At 42.9% G+C, this 15,335-nt stretch overlaps 1 protein-coding gene across 1 annotated transcript in view; it reads left to right on the top strand.

Moving 5' to 3' along the window:
• The window catches only part of zgc:110699 (uncharacterized protein LOC325371 homolog), a 61,781-nt gene that overhangs the window by 29,303 nt on the left and 17,143 nt on the right, over positions 1–15,335 (top strand).

Here is a 15,335-nt window from a genome sequence, read left to right as displayed (position 1 = left end):
TTAGTACAGCTTTAAGGACCCCTTTAAGGACGCTCAGCACGCCACGCTCCGAGCTGCGACGACGCGGCACAAGCCACCGGACCATTTCTAAACGGATGGCTCTGTGGATACGAGACCGTCGTGTGCACTTTCTCTGGTTATCACAAGAGCTGGACATCAGCCATTTTCCGGCAGATTTCACTTTTAACAAGAGATTTTGTCATGGAAAGCCGCGCAGAGGCTTCGCACGTAAAGACTGATTTGCTTTGGAAGCGAGACAAAGGAACACCCTCCGTTTCGGCGTGTCAGAGGACAAGTTTGGACATGTCTATCTCGGCTTTCAGTGCTTACCAGTCCAGTAAGTATCAGTGAAATTGTGGAGAGCTTTTCGAAAATTTTTTTCGAATGGTTTCCAGGTGCCAGTCTCTAACAGCTTCTGAAAAAATTCTGATGGAAAAAAAGTCCTTTTCATTCCGCCATTTACAGACAATGAAAATCTGATGAGGGGGCGGCACCACTCCTTCCCAAGGCGTGCTCACAGGCGAATGACGTCACCGACAGGCGTGGAAAAACTCACGCATGCGCACGAGGGTTCAAGCATGTCTGACGTAAAAACATATGAATGAAATCCATATAGTTTTTGAAAAAAATAAAAAGGACCGTTACTTTATTGACAGACCTCGTATATATATATACAGGAGGTCTGTGATAAAAGTAACAGACCTTATTTTTTTTCAAAAACCATATGGATTTGAATCACGTGTGATTACATCAGACATGCTTGAACCCTCGTGGGCATGCAAGAGTTTTTTCACGCCTGTCAGTTACGTCATTCGCCTGTGGGCAGTCTTTGAGTGAGCAGTCGTCCACCCTCTCGTCATTTTTTTCATTGTTTAGGAATGGCTCAGAGACTGCTGCTTTGTTTGATAAAAATTTTTTCAAAAACTGTAAGGCACAACTGAGTGGACACCAGTCGATAAATTCAGCCGGTTTTCGGTAAAAATTTTAAAGGCTGATGAGAGATTTTGGTCTGGTAGTGTCGCCGTAAGGACGGCCCACGGCGCCTGACGGCGATGTGCGCTTCGAGGCGGCAGCGTCTCGCCGTTTCAAGTTGAAAACTTCCACATTTCAGGCTCTGTTGACCCAGTAAGTCGTCAGAGAACAGAGAACTTCAGAAGAAGTCGGCATGAGGAGTTTATTCGGACATTCCATTGTTAACGGACATTTTGTAATGAAAGAACGTGAGGGCAGAGTCGCATGTCGGGCCGGACCCGACCGCGGGGGGTCGTGACAGGAAAAACACCTCCCTTGGAAACCTTAACGGGCAAGTTGGAATATGCCCAAGCTGTTAAACAATTTCTCAGTTACTCACTTGTTGAAAGACGTGCGCGTAAATTCGCTGAGTCGTTTCCGTGACGACTCGACGAATTTGCGCGCACGTCTTTCATTAAAAAATGTCCTTAAACAGTGGAATGTCCGCATAAAGTCCTCATGCCGGCCTCTTCTGAATCTTCTCTGTTCTCTCACGACGTCCTGGGTGAATTAAGCCTTAAATTAGGATGTTTTCAGGTCGAAACAGGCCGACGACGGCGCCTGGAAGCGCTGCACGATGTCCTTCTCTGTGGGAAGTCCTTACAGCGACAGAAACACCCCATAATCTCTCATCAGCCGTTAAACTTTTCACCGAAAACCAGCTTAATTTCTCGAATAGTGTCCACTCGGATATTCCTCACAGGTTCAGAAAAAATGTTGATAAAGCAACGCGCGCCGTCCGCAGCGGCTATTCAGACAAAGAGATTCCGACAGGCGGGGTGGAGCACTCCTCACTAAAGGCCTGCCCACAGGCGAAAGACGTCACCGACACGCGTGAAAAAACTCACGCATGCACACGAGGGTTCAAGCATGTCTGACGTAAAAACATAACAAATCCATTTATTTTTTGAAAAAAATTAAAAGGACCGCTTTTTTCATCAGACCATATACATATATATACACATACACATATATACATATATACACATATATACATATATATACACACATATATACATATATATACATATATATACACACACATATATATATATATATACATATATATACACACACATATATATATATATATATATATATATATATATATATATATACAATAATACAAATGAACAAAGCAGACATTTGAGATTAATCAATGAACTGAATTTTCTCATCACAACAAAATAGTGCACAATGTACAATCCAAAAGAAATAATACCAAATCAATAAACTCAATTGTCCATACTGTCACGAGAGATTCTATTATTTTTATAAAGTCTTTTAAAGCCGACTAGAGTTCATTAGTGTATAATTCCTGCAACAATGAATCTGTGTTTTCATAAGCTGAGAATGAGTCCTTCATATCCACATGAAAGTGGGTCCATTCATGGAGGCCATTGTGTCACACTGCAATGTTGATACAGTAGCGCAAAAGGAACATATTTACTTTATCTTTCATACATACTTTGCAGCACAGCACTGGAAAAAACAAAGAATTAATGGTTGCTTTCAACTTTTCAATCAAAATTCTCAGCTCCTGGTTGCTAGTGCAGGTTAACAACATTGATTTTTGTGAAATGGAGGATCACAAATATTGTTTATTACAAGAGAAGGCAAGGGAACAAAAACATGGCAGGGAGCAAAATTGAGACCTGCCACAAACCCCAAAAGACTGAAGAAAGTATAGAATAAAATTAAAGCCAAGTAACAGCAATGAGACAACATGTTAAAGACAACATTCTAGCAGTGTGGAACCAATATTAACAGGAAACTGACAAGCTGACAAATTGATCTGTTTTCCACACTTCAGCCTCTGTCCCTCAGAAGAGATGTACGTTGTCTTTGCTTTATCACTATTTTTATGGCAAGTGCTCGAAGAGCGTGGGGTACTTGTACCACCTCTTATTATTTACCATTTCCATGGAGGCAAACCATCCTTAGTAAGTCCCTTCGGCTGCTCCCTTGTTTGCACTCGGGGTCGCCACAGCAATCCAAGGTGGATCTGCATGTTGATTTGGCACAGGTTTTACGCCGGATGCCCTTCCTGACCGCAACTCCACATTACATGGAGAAATGTGGCAGGGGTGGGATTTGAACCCAGAACCTTCCGAACTGAAACCAAGCGCATTAACCACTTGGCCACCACCCCTGCTTAGGCAAACCATCCTTACTACCTCCATATTCTGAATGCCAGATGGAAGTTTCACACTGGTGGTTTCTTTCCTCGAACAGCTTCATTATGGAAAAAATTACCAAAGGACTGCTTTCCTTTTCACTACAGCCTTGGTGTTTAAGTCCAGTGTCATTAAACATCTTTCATTGACATTGTCATGATTGGGTCTGTGCGGTTTATTGTTTCCTGTTTTGGGTATGCTGTTAGTTTTTCCACTGGAGTTTGGTGGCTGGATTTCTTTTGTGTTGTGTGTTTGGTGTTGGGTGTTTCCCTCCTGTCTGCCCTCCCTGTGAGCCACACCTCTCTCTGGATCTTTCTTCACACACCTGCTGATCACCCTGATTCCCTGATCACATCCCCTTCATTAGTCACACCTTCTTCCTCTCTCACTTGTGAGATTGTTGTGGCTTGTGCCTCTTTTGAGTGTGTGTCTTCAGAGTTTTCACAGCCCTGTTTTTTGTTTTTATGTGTATTGACTTGTCTGCCTGTTTTGGAACCTGTCTCTGCCAAATGCTTCGGTTACTGTTGCTATTCTTGGACTGTCTTTTTGTGTACCGACCCACACCAGCCCTGACACTGGCCTGTCAGACATAGCATCAGTCAAACTGCTGTCCTCTGTTACAGTTCATGCACATAGCATAATCGCAATCTTCATCATTAGCATTTTCCTCATCCTTGTCGTCACCGCCTTCTCAATCTCTTTTATCATCATTATCATAACTAACAGCTGCATCAGCTATGTCTTTTGTCACCCATAACCTTGAGTGGCTCGTAGCATTGTTATGTGGTGAACTCGTTCACTCACTCATCTTTATCCTTTTACTCCAATTAAGGGTCACGGGGGAGCTAGAGCCTATGCCAGCAGTCACAGGGTCTGAGTTGGGGTACACCCTGGGCAGGATGTCAGTCTGTTGCAGGGCCACATATATACAAACAAACATTCGCACTGCTCACACACCTATGGACAATTTAATGTTTCCAGTCTACCTAACCTGCATGTCTTTGGATGTGGAAGCCAGAGCACCCAGAGGGAACCTACGCAAATGGGGAGAACATGCAAACCCCACACAGAAAGGCCCCAGGTGGGAATCGATCCCATGACCTTCTTGCTGTGAGGCAGCAGTGCTAACTACTAAATCACCATGCTGCCCATGGTGAGCTACAACACATATACACATATATATAGACATACACATACACACACACATACATACACACACACACACATACATACATATATATATATATATATACACACACACATATATACACACACACGAGGTCTATTAGATAATAAACGGACCTTTTTATTTTTTTTTTAACTATATGGATTTGAATGACGTGCGATTACACCAATCATGCTTGAACCCTCGTGCGCATGCGTGAGTTTTTTCACGCGTGTCGGTGGACTGTCATTTCCCTGTGGCAGGCCTGAGTGAGATGTGGTCCCGCCCTCTCAGCTGAATTCCTTTGTTTCACACGCTGCTCGAGACGGTGCACGTTGCTTTATCAACATTTTTTCTGGACCTGTGAGGAATATCCGAGTGGACACTATTCGAGAAATTAAGCTGGTTTTCGGAGAAAAGTTTAACGGCTGATGAGAGATTATGGGGTGTTTGTCCGTGTAAGGACTTCCCACAGAGCAAGACATCGTGCAGCGCATCCAGGCGCTGTCGTCGGTCTGTTTCGACCTGAAAGCATCCTAATTTAAGGCTTAATTCACCCAGGACGTCGTGAGAGAACAGAGAAGATTCAGAAGAGGCTGGCATGAGGACTTTATGCGGACATTCCACTGTTTAAGGACATTTTTTAATGAAAGACGTGCGCGCAAATTCGCCGAGTCGTTTCCGTGACGACTCAGCAAATCTGTGTGCGCCCGACAGGAAAAACACCTCCGTGTTGAAAACCCAATTGTAAAATTCAGGCGGCTTTTGATGGCTTTCAACAAGTGAGTAACTGAGAAATTGTTTAACAGCTTGGGCATGTTCCAACTTGCCCATTAAGGTTTCCAACGGAGGTGTTTTTCCTATCGCGACCCCCCGCGGTCGGGTCCGGCCCGACATGCGACTCTGCCCGCACGTTCATTACAAAATATCCGTTAACAATGGAATGTCTGAATAAACTCCTCATGCCGACTTCTTCTGAAAGTTCTCTGTTCCCTGACGACTTCCTGGATCAGAGCCTGAAATGTGGAAGTTTTCAACTTGAAACGGTGAGATGCTGCCGCCTCGAAGCGCAGATCGCCGTCAGGCGCCATGGGCCGTCCTTACGGCAACACTACCAGACCAAAATCTCTCAGCCATTAAAATTTTTACGGAAAACCAGCTGAATTTATCAAATGGTGTCCACTCAGTTGTGCCTTACAGTTTTGAAAAAATTTTGATCAAACAAAGCAGCAGTCTCTGAGCCATTCCTAAACAATGAAAAAAAAATCGACGAGAGGGTGAGCCACTCCTCACTCAAAGACTGCCCACAGGCGAATGACGTAACCGACAGGTGTGAAAAAAACTCTTGCATGCCCATGAGGGTTCAAGCATGTCTGATGTAATCACATGATTCAAATCCATATGGTTTTTGAAAAAAAATAATAAGGTCGGATACTTTTCTAATAGACCTCGTATATATAGATACACACACAGTAGTGTTCAGAATAATAGTAGGGCTATGTGACTAAAAAGATTAATCCAGGTTTTGAGTCTATTTCTTATTGTTACATGGGAAACAAGGTACCAGTAGATTCTCACAAATCCAACAAGACCAAGCATTCATGATATGCATACTCTTAAGGCTATGAAATTGGGCTAGTAGTAAAAAAAAGTAGAAAAGGGGGCGTTCACAATAATAGTAGCATCTGCTGTTGACGCTACAAACTCGATTATTATGTTCAAACTGCTTTTTTAGCAATCCTGTGAATCACTAAACCACAGTTTTTCATGATTTCTTCACATCTGCGAGGCATTAATTTTGTTGTTTGGAACCAAGATTTTGCTTGTTTACGAGTGTGCTTGGGGTCATTGTCTTGTTGAAACACCCATTTCAAGGGCATGTCCTCTTCAGCATAAGGCAACATGACCTCTTCAAGTATTTTGACATATCCAAACTGATCCATGATACCTGGTATGTGATATATAGGCCCAACACCATAGTAGGAGAAACATGCCCATATCATGATTCTTGCGCCACCATGCTTCACTGTCTTCACTGCAAACTATGGCTTGAATTCAGAGTTTGGGGGTCATCTCACAAACTGTCTGTGGCCCTTGGACCCAAAAAGAACAATTTTACTCTCATCAGTCCACAAAATATTCCTCCATTTCTCTTTAGGCCAGTTGATGTGTTCTTTGGCAAATTGTAACCTCTTCTGCACATGTCTTTTATTTAACAGAGGGACTTTGCGGGGGATTCTTGCAAATAAATTAGCTTCACACAGGCGTCTAACTGTCACAGCACTTACAGGTAACTCCAGACTGTCTTTGATCATCCTGGAGCTGATCAATGGGTGAGCCTTTGCCATTCTGGTTATTCTATCCATTTTGATGGTTGTTTTCCATTTTCTTCCACGTGTCTCTGGTTTTCTTGTCCATTTTAAAGCACTGGAGATCATTGTAGATGAACAGCCTATAATTTTTTGCACCTGCGTATAAGTTTTCCCCTCTCCAGTCAACTTTTTAATCAAACTGCGCTGTTCTTCTAAACAATGTCTTGAATGTCCCATTTTCCTCAAGCTTTCAAAGGGAAAAGCATGTTCAACAGGTGCTGGCTTCATCCTTAAATAGGAGACACCTGATTCACACCTGTTTGTTCCACAAAATTGACGAACTCACTGACTGAATGCCACACTACTATTATTGTGAACACCCCCTTTTCTACTTTGTTTTACTAATAGCCCAATTTCATAGCCTCAAGCGTGTGCATATCATGAATGCTTGGTCTTGTTGGATTTGTGAGAATCTACTGGTACCTTGTTTCCCATGCAACAATAAGAAATATACTCAAAACCTGGATTAATCGTTTTAGTCACATAGCACTACTATTATTCTGAACACTAATATATATATATATATATATATATATATATATATATATATATATATATATATACACTCAACAAAAATATAAACGCAACACTTTTGGTTTTGCTCCCATTTTGTATGAGATGAACTCAAAGATCTAAAACTTTTTCCACATACACAATATCACCATTTCCCTCAAATATTGTTCACAAACCAGTCTAAATCTGTAATAGTGAGCACTTCTCCTTTGCTAAGATAATCCATCCCACCTCACAGGTGTGCCATATCAAGATGCTGATTAGACACCATGATTAGTGCACAGGTGTGCCTTAGACTGTCCACAATAAAAGGCCACTCTGAAAGGTGCAGTTTTGTTTTAATGGAGGGGGGGGGGGGGATACCAGTCAGTATCTGGTGTGACCATTTGCCTCATGCAGTGCAACACATCTCCTTCGCATAGAGTTGATCAGGTTGTCAATTGTGACCTGTGGAATGTTGGTCCACTCCTCTTCAATGGCTGTGCGAAGTTGCTGGATATTGGCAGGAACTGGTACACGCTCTCGTATACGCCGGTCCAGAGCATCCCAAACATGCTCAATGGGGGACATGTCCGGTGAGTATGCCGGCCATGCAAGAGCTGGGACATTTTCAGCTTCCAAGAATTGTGTACAGATCCTTGCAACATGGGGCCGTGCATTATCCTGCTGCAACATGAGGTGATGTTCTTGGATGTATGGCACAACAATGGGCCTCAGGATCTCGTCACGGTATCTCTGTGCATTCAAAATGCCATCAATAAAATGCACCTGTGTTCTTCGTCCATAACAGACGCCTGCCCATACCATAACCCCACCGCCACCATGGGCCACTCGATCCACAACACTGACATCAGAAAACCGCTCACCCACACGACGCCACACACGCTGTCTGCCATCTGCCCTGAACAGTGTGAACCGGGATTCATTCGTGAAGAGAACACCTCTCCAACGTGCCAAATGTGAGCATTTGCCCACTCAAGTCGGTTACGGCGACGACCTGGAGTCAGGTTGAGACCCCAATGAGGACGACGAGCATGCAGATGAGCTTCCCTGAGACGGTTTCTGACAGTTTGTGCAGAAATTCTTTGGTTATGCAAACCGATTGTTTCAGCAGCTGTCCGAGTGGCTGGTCTCAGACAATCTTGGAGGTGAACATGCTGGATGTGGAGGTCCTGGGCTGGTGTGGTTACACGTGGTCTGCGGTTGTGAGGCTGGTTGGATGTACTGCCAAATTCTCTGAAATGCCTTTGGAGACGGCTTATGGTAGAGAAATGAACATTCAATACACGAGCAACAGCTCTGGTTGACATTCCTGCTGTCAGCATGCCAATTGCACGCTCCCTCAAATCTTGCGACATCTGTGGCATTGTGCTGTGTGATAAAACTGCACCTTTCAGAGTGGCCTTTTATTGTGGACAGTCTAAGGCACACCTGTGCACTAATCATGGTGTCTAATCAGCATCTTGATATAGCACACCTGTGAGGTGGGATGGATTATCTCAGCAAAGGAGAAGTGCTCACTATCACAGATTTAGACTGGTTTGTGAACAATATTTGAGGGAAATGGTGATATTGTGTATGTGGAAAAAGTTTTAGATCTTTGAGTTCATCTCATACAAAATGGGAGCAAAACCAAAAGTGTTGCATTTATATTTTTGTTGAGTGTATATTTCTAGAGTAATATGTAATGTATGTAGTGTAATATGTTATACATAATGTACTATGTAACATAGTATACAAATAATGAATGTTTATGAGTTCATGAGATCCATGTCATTTGATATTTTATTCATTTATAAACAACAGAAACAGACTTACATTTTGTGGAGTAATATCTAATATGTAGAGTCATATGCAATATGCATATGAGTGTGTAATATGTAATGTAACATGTAATTTGTCCTGAAATCATGTTTAGCAGAAATAAACAAGTACAAAAAAAAAAAACGTTTTGGTCTCTATAGCCACTTTCCCCCATTCATGACAACCGTGTAACACATCAGGTTTGTCTGGGAATCCATGAGCAGAGAACCACACTGGTGAATAGTTTAAACAGCTTTCATTCACAGCCGATGGGCCTGGCCTAGCAAAAACACAAAAAAAAAACATGTTCAACAATGGTGTTCATGTGGAAACAGGCTAACTGGATGTTTGAGGACACAGGTATAAGCTTGGTGCCTTGGAAACTGTCAGTGTCCATGAGGGTGGCAGGAATTGAGTCCAGAGAAACAGGGACAAACACCATTATCAATCACATCAGGCACACCAGTCAAGAACCAATCAGGGGCCTACCTGCTTGCAGGGAGAAACAACTGGCACCGTGGGTTAGCAGCTGAAGATCAAACACAGAGAAACATCACCAGAAAGCAGGCATGGAGGCAAGACATTCTGGCAGTGGAGTGAAGGGCTGTGGACAGTTAAACAGTGTGACTCAATCAGTGAAGGAGCTGAGTGTGCGCATGAAATTAGAAGCCTCTGGACAGCAAGTAAAGCTGATGGAAATACAAAAGAAACAGACATATCAGAATAAAAGCATCACAGAATTCAGTGGCCAACCAATCAGAGAATCACACAAGAGAAGCAAGGAAAACACAAACCAAGAGAGCAGAAAACATACACTAGAGATGTGATCAAAACACAAACCATGACAAAGCTTGTCAGTTTAAGCTATTGTTGATATTGATGAAATGTATAGTGATTTAAATAAATGTTGGCGCAAGGGAGTAGTGGCAACGGAAATAAGAGGCAGAAGACAAATAAAAGCCCATGGGGCTCCATGGGCTCTAGATTGAGTAGTGTTTATAAAATAGGTAGCTGACATTTGTCAAGGGTGGTAATAAATTATGCAAAGTTTCTATAATAAGTTGGAATGGTGTGTGAGTCCAGAGTGTTTTTAGAACCTTAGACCTCAACAGTTTTTAGAAATGGAGCTCAATTTTATTTCCTGTTAATTACAATTTTTTGTTAATGTTAATTTACTGTCTTAACACATGTATAAATTGTTTAGGTTCTTGTTATATACATACTATTATTATTATTATTTCTATTTTGTCATTTGATTTCTAAATGGGCCACAATGGAAGTAAATGTTTTCACTTTCTTGTGTCATCCATGTATTTTAACGTATGTACAATTATAATATGTACTTACATTGAACTTACTAAATAAAATCATGCAGGCTGGCATGCACACTTTTAATATATAGATGATTTGTGGCCCCCTGCTGGAATGGTGTGTGAGTCCAGAATGTAATTATCAACATTCATTGTTCAGTGTTGTTAGTTAATATCCGTAGTTTCTCCAAAAAAATTAGCCCTATCAACATTCCATTTCAGCGGTGTTCATCCTTGACCCAAAATGCATAAGCATACCAAACAGCAAATGTCAGCTTTCCCCAGTTTGTTTGTGATCAAAGTTATATGCACACACACAGAGCTTTGACTTTTCTGCATTCTGCTGCAAGCAGGTGCTTTTATTTTTACACACCCACAAACTGAGCCGTGGCAGAAGACCTCAAATGCAAAAATGCACTACACTTTTCACTCATGGTAAAAGCAACATGATACTTAACTCACTCATGGTAACAGCAATATGACACTTAACTAAACTGACTAAACCAACTGAACTGCAAAAACACAATACGCCAATAACACTAACAACACTATTAAACTAACATGAACTATAATAACATTTAAAACCCTGAACATCCATGGTGCATTGCAGCACAACATCCATTGTTCAGTGTTAGTTAATATCGCTAATTTCTCCAAAAACTTTAGTCCTATCAACTTTCTGTTTTCGCAGCATTCATCCTTGACCCAAAGCATACTAAAAGGCAAATGTCAGCTCTCCCCAGTTTCTCTGTGATCAAAACCATACACATGCACGCATACATGCACACAGAGGCCACTTGGCTATTATAGATGACACAGGATAAAAGAAAATATAACATTAGATTAGATTATATAGAACTTTATTGATCCCTTGGGAAGACTCCCTCAGGGAAATTGAGTTCAGCAGCATTGTATATCAGCACATAGGGTAAGAAGCACACAGAATATAAAAAGTGAAAGTAAAAAAGAAAAAAACATTTCAATATAAATACACAATGTAAATACCACACATACTGATCAATACTGGTTTACTGGCTACTACTGATCCTCTCATTCCCATCCTCTGTCTTCCTGTTACTCCTCCCTCTGAGTGAGGAGTTGTACAGTCTGATGGCCTACGGTTACCCTAAGAAATAGCAAGCCTTTGCAAGGTGATATATTGGGCAGTAAACATGTCATTTAGTTCACCCCATTGTTTAGTTCACCCACGGCCATTTATCTTGTTTTTTCAAAGTTGATCAGCTGACTGTGTTTGTTGTAGTTAGCTCTTTGATTCACACTAGGCTGTAGCTAATATTTCAGCGCCTGAGACATCACAACCTGAAATTGAAGCCTAGCAAGTGTTTCCTCCTGCAGTCGGAAGTGAAATTCTTGGACCTGTGATCTCTACGGAGGGGATCAGGTTGGATAAATAGAAGGCTCAAGTCCTGAAGATGTGGCATGTTCCCACCAGCATCAAGGATGCCAGGCAGGTGTTGGGCTTCATAAGCTATTACAGACTCTTCGTGTCATCAGTTTGCTCACCTAGTCAAGCCACCAAGCAAAGCGTAGGATAACAGCACTTTTCCAATGGACAGGCGTGCCAGACAGCATTTAAGAGGCTGAAGGGTTGCCTGATATCGCCTCCAATCCTGCTGGCATATCCAGACTTCAGCCTCCCATTCATCCTGTTGACTGGTGGCAGTCTCCATGGGCTAGGTGCAGTGTTCAGCCAAAAGCAGGGGGTAGTTGAGCAAGTGATAGCCTATGCCAGTCGAGGTTTGCGAGGGTCAGAGAAGAATGACAAGAATTACAGTGCCTTCAAGCTCGAGTTTTTTGGCACTGAAAGTGGCTGCCACTAAGAAGTTTAAAGAATATCTCAGATACTCCAAGTTCACTGTTGTCACTGACCACAGCCCAGTATGATAAGAGAATGTCCTGGTATTGACAGACATGTTCACCAGGCTCAAAGTTGCTCTATCCATGAAAGATCAGATAACTGCCAAGGCCCTTCTGAGGCACTGGATCATCTACATTGGCTGTCCAGCTCAGCTGCATTCTGGTCATGGATGTTGCTTTGAGGCCAGTGTCATCAAGAAACTCTGTAAGGTCTATGACATAGCCAAGAGTCGAACCACACTGTACCACCCCCAAGGCAATGCATGGTTCAACAGAACCATGCACATGTCCATGCACGACATGTTTCTTTTCAGGGTGCCTTACCCCCTGAAAAGAAAAGGAAATGGAACAAGTACATACCTGAGCTGGTCATACTCACTCATCAGCAGGCTACTTTCCATTTTACCTGATGTTTGGGCAGGATTCTAGGCTACCCATGGATGTCCTGGCAGTCAAAGATGTGGAGGATGATGAAGCGGAGGTCCTGGATGAATGGATGCAAAGTCACCATGAAACACTTAAGACAGCAGTTGAAGTGCCAATGCCACAAATCATGGTGCATCCAGAAGGTGGAAGAGGGTTTACAATTGCAGTTCCCATGGTGCCCTTGTCAGCCCCAGTTGTTGTTACGCAACCACACACACCAGGGCAGAAACAAAATACAGGACAGGTAGCCTATACCATACATAGTAATTATGCAGAATGATACAGATATTCCAGTATTCACTATCAGGCCAGAAAGACGGGGTCACAGCAAAGTAGTTCACACAGACCAGCTGAAAGTGCACTTTAAACACACTCCCAAGATAGTCCACACACAGGTGTAGGGAAGAGGTACACCATTCTTACAGTGGCCTTGCTTACAGTCCCACCATCAACCCCTCACACATGCCTACTTCCAGTAAGGACAGGTTTTATTGTGAGATCCTAGAGGGGGATGGGCAGTGTAATGGAGGATATGAACCAGTGAAAGAAGCAAAGTCACCAGCCAGCCATGATACTGATGATGCAAATGTGCCTGTTGCAGCTGTAGAGCAGGAGCCAAAGTATTCTATGAGACAAAATAGAGGGGTGCTTCCTGAAAGATTCCCAGACTAGGTCTTAAAAAAGAGAAAATTCTTTTGATAGTAGACTGACGCTATTACTTTTTATTTGCATCTAACATATCTGTTTTGCTTCTTTGTACTCTTGTTTTGCAGAGATGTAGTCCCCTGGAGATGTCGGATAGTACGGCATGGTTTAGCAGGGGGATTGTAGTAGGGTATGCGTCCTGCTTGATATTGTTGAAAAGTATGGTGGTTTAAAAACTGTGGCAATGTTACGGTGACCCTAAGGAATATCAAGCCTTTGAGGCCGCCTGGTTCTGGTCCAGCCTGTATCTCCAAGCTCCGGTGTCTTAACCAACATACCAAATTAATTTTTCCTTGTCATTCAATAAACTGTAACCTTGCTTTTCACTACACCTTCCTGCATTATTGGGTTCTATCTTGATTCATTCGGGTTGACTCATTCGGGAACTCCGTGGGAGCAGAACAACTACACCACACCCTCAGCTCATAGGAGGACTCTCCTTGGCCATCAACAGTATCAGATCCAAGGCCTCACCAATCAACATCATATCCTTACAGGTATTACAATTGAGCTCTCAGGTATCCACACTCACCAATCAGTTATCCCAGATCACCTCCATCTCTGCACCATTACCAACTACACCCTCACCACCAGCTCAGCCACAAGCCAGCACTACACATGAACCCACTATTTGTCATCCAGAAGCATTCTCTGGTACAGTAGACACCTGTGCTTCTTTTTTGTTACAATGCTTCTTAGTTTTTTCACATGCCCATCATCTCAATCAGAGTAAAATCACCTACCTTATCAACTTGTTCTGGGGGGGGTGCTTAGCTTGGGGTAACAGCCCTCTGGGGCTAAAATTCACCTATTTTGAACACATATTCCATGTTTGTCCAGCAGTTTCAGATGGTCATTGATCATCCGATGCACAGGCAGATGACCTCCAAACTGCTGTTGTCTCTTCATCAGGAGAATCTCAGTGTCGCAGACTATTCCGCCGAGTTCCGGGTTCTGGCAGCGGAGGCCAGTTGGAATTCCCTGGCACTGCAGAGCACTTTTCTAAATGGACTTGCCAAACAACATAAAGAGTCTGGCTATCTGGGATGAACCAGAATGCTTAGATCAGTTGATTTCCCTAGCAATAAAAACAGCCAGTTGAGGGGGAAACGGCAGAATCTTTCACTCACATCCCTCAACGACTCATTCCCACTCCTGCCTTGGGATCCACCAGTAGTACACTCCCTGGGGCAACCACACCCTCTGCTGACAAATCCATGCAGCTCAGCAGGACCAAATTAACCATCGAGGAAAGAGTGTAGGATCACTACCAGGAGTGCATATATTGTAGCGCCCGGGGCCATATCCTATGTGATTGACCTGTTTTGGTGAAAAGCCAACGCTCGCCGGTGGTTCCGGGCTACAGGTGAGCCAAACCAAAGTCACGGGTGAAAATTTGGCGTGCACACAAATGCCAGCCACTGTCCAATTCCAGCATCCTTCTGTTTCCTTACCAGCACTCATGCACTCTGGGGCTGAAGGTAATTTTCTGGACACCAAGGTGGTCACCCAAGTTTACATCCTGATGGTGGAACTCAGCATCCCTATCACAGTTCATGGTCTTGACAGCACTAGACTCCCGGTTCTAATGCGCCAAACTGAACTGGACACACTAGTCGTGTCAGATAATCACCGGAAGACCAGTTTTTTGTTTATCCTTCCTCATCTCCATTGGCTTGGGGCATAACATTTACATTTACTCTGATGGACTACCCAGCAGTGGGGAATAAGTTTCATTACAGTAGAAGTCTTTCAGAAAGCGCTGTAACTAGGTTAAGGTTATGATTCTTTCTTTATGTTCTCTAATGCCATATACCAACACAGTGCAGAGTAGCTACCTAAACTCTGTAAGTGAGATAGAGTATCTCGTCAATAGTTTTACATCCTCATTGAAGACAACTTTGGATGCTGTAACTCCTCTGAAAAAGAGAGCTTTAAATCAGAAGTGCGTGACTCCGTGGTATAACTCAAACAT

The sequence above is a fragment of the Thalassophryne amazonica genome, chromosome 1, assembly GCF_902500255.1.
Source record: "Thalassophryne amazonica chromosome 1, fThaAma1.1, whole genome shotgun sequence".
NCBI lineage: Eukaryota > Metazoa > Chordata > Actinopteri > Batrachoidiformes > Batrachoididae > Thalassophryne > Thalassophryne amazonica.
The sequence above is the reverse complement of the archived record's forward strand: the minus strand, read 5'-3'. Positions and strand labels throughout refer to the sequence as shown.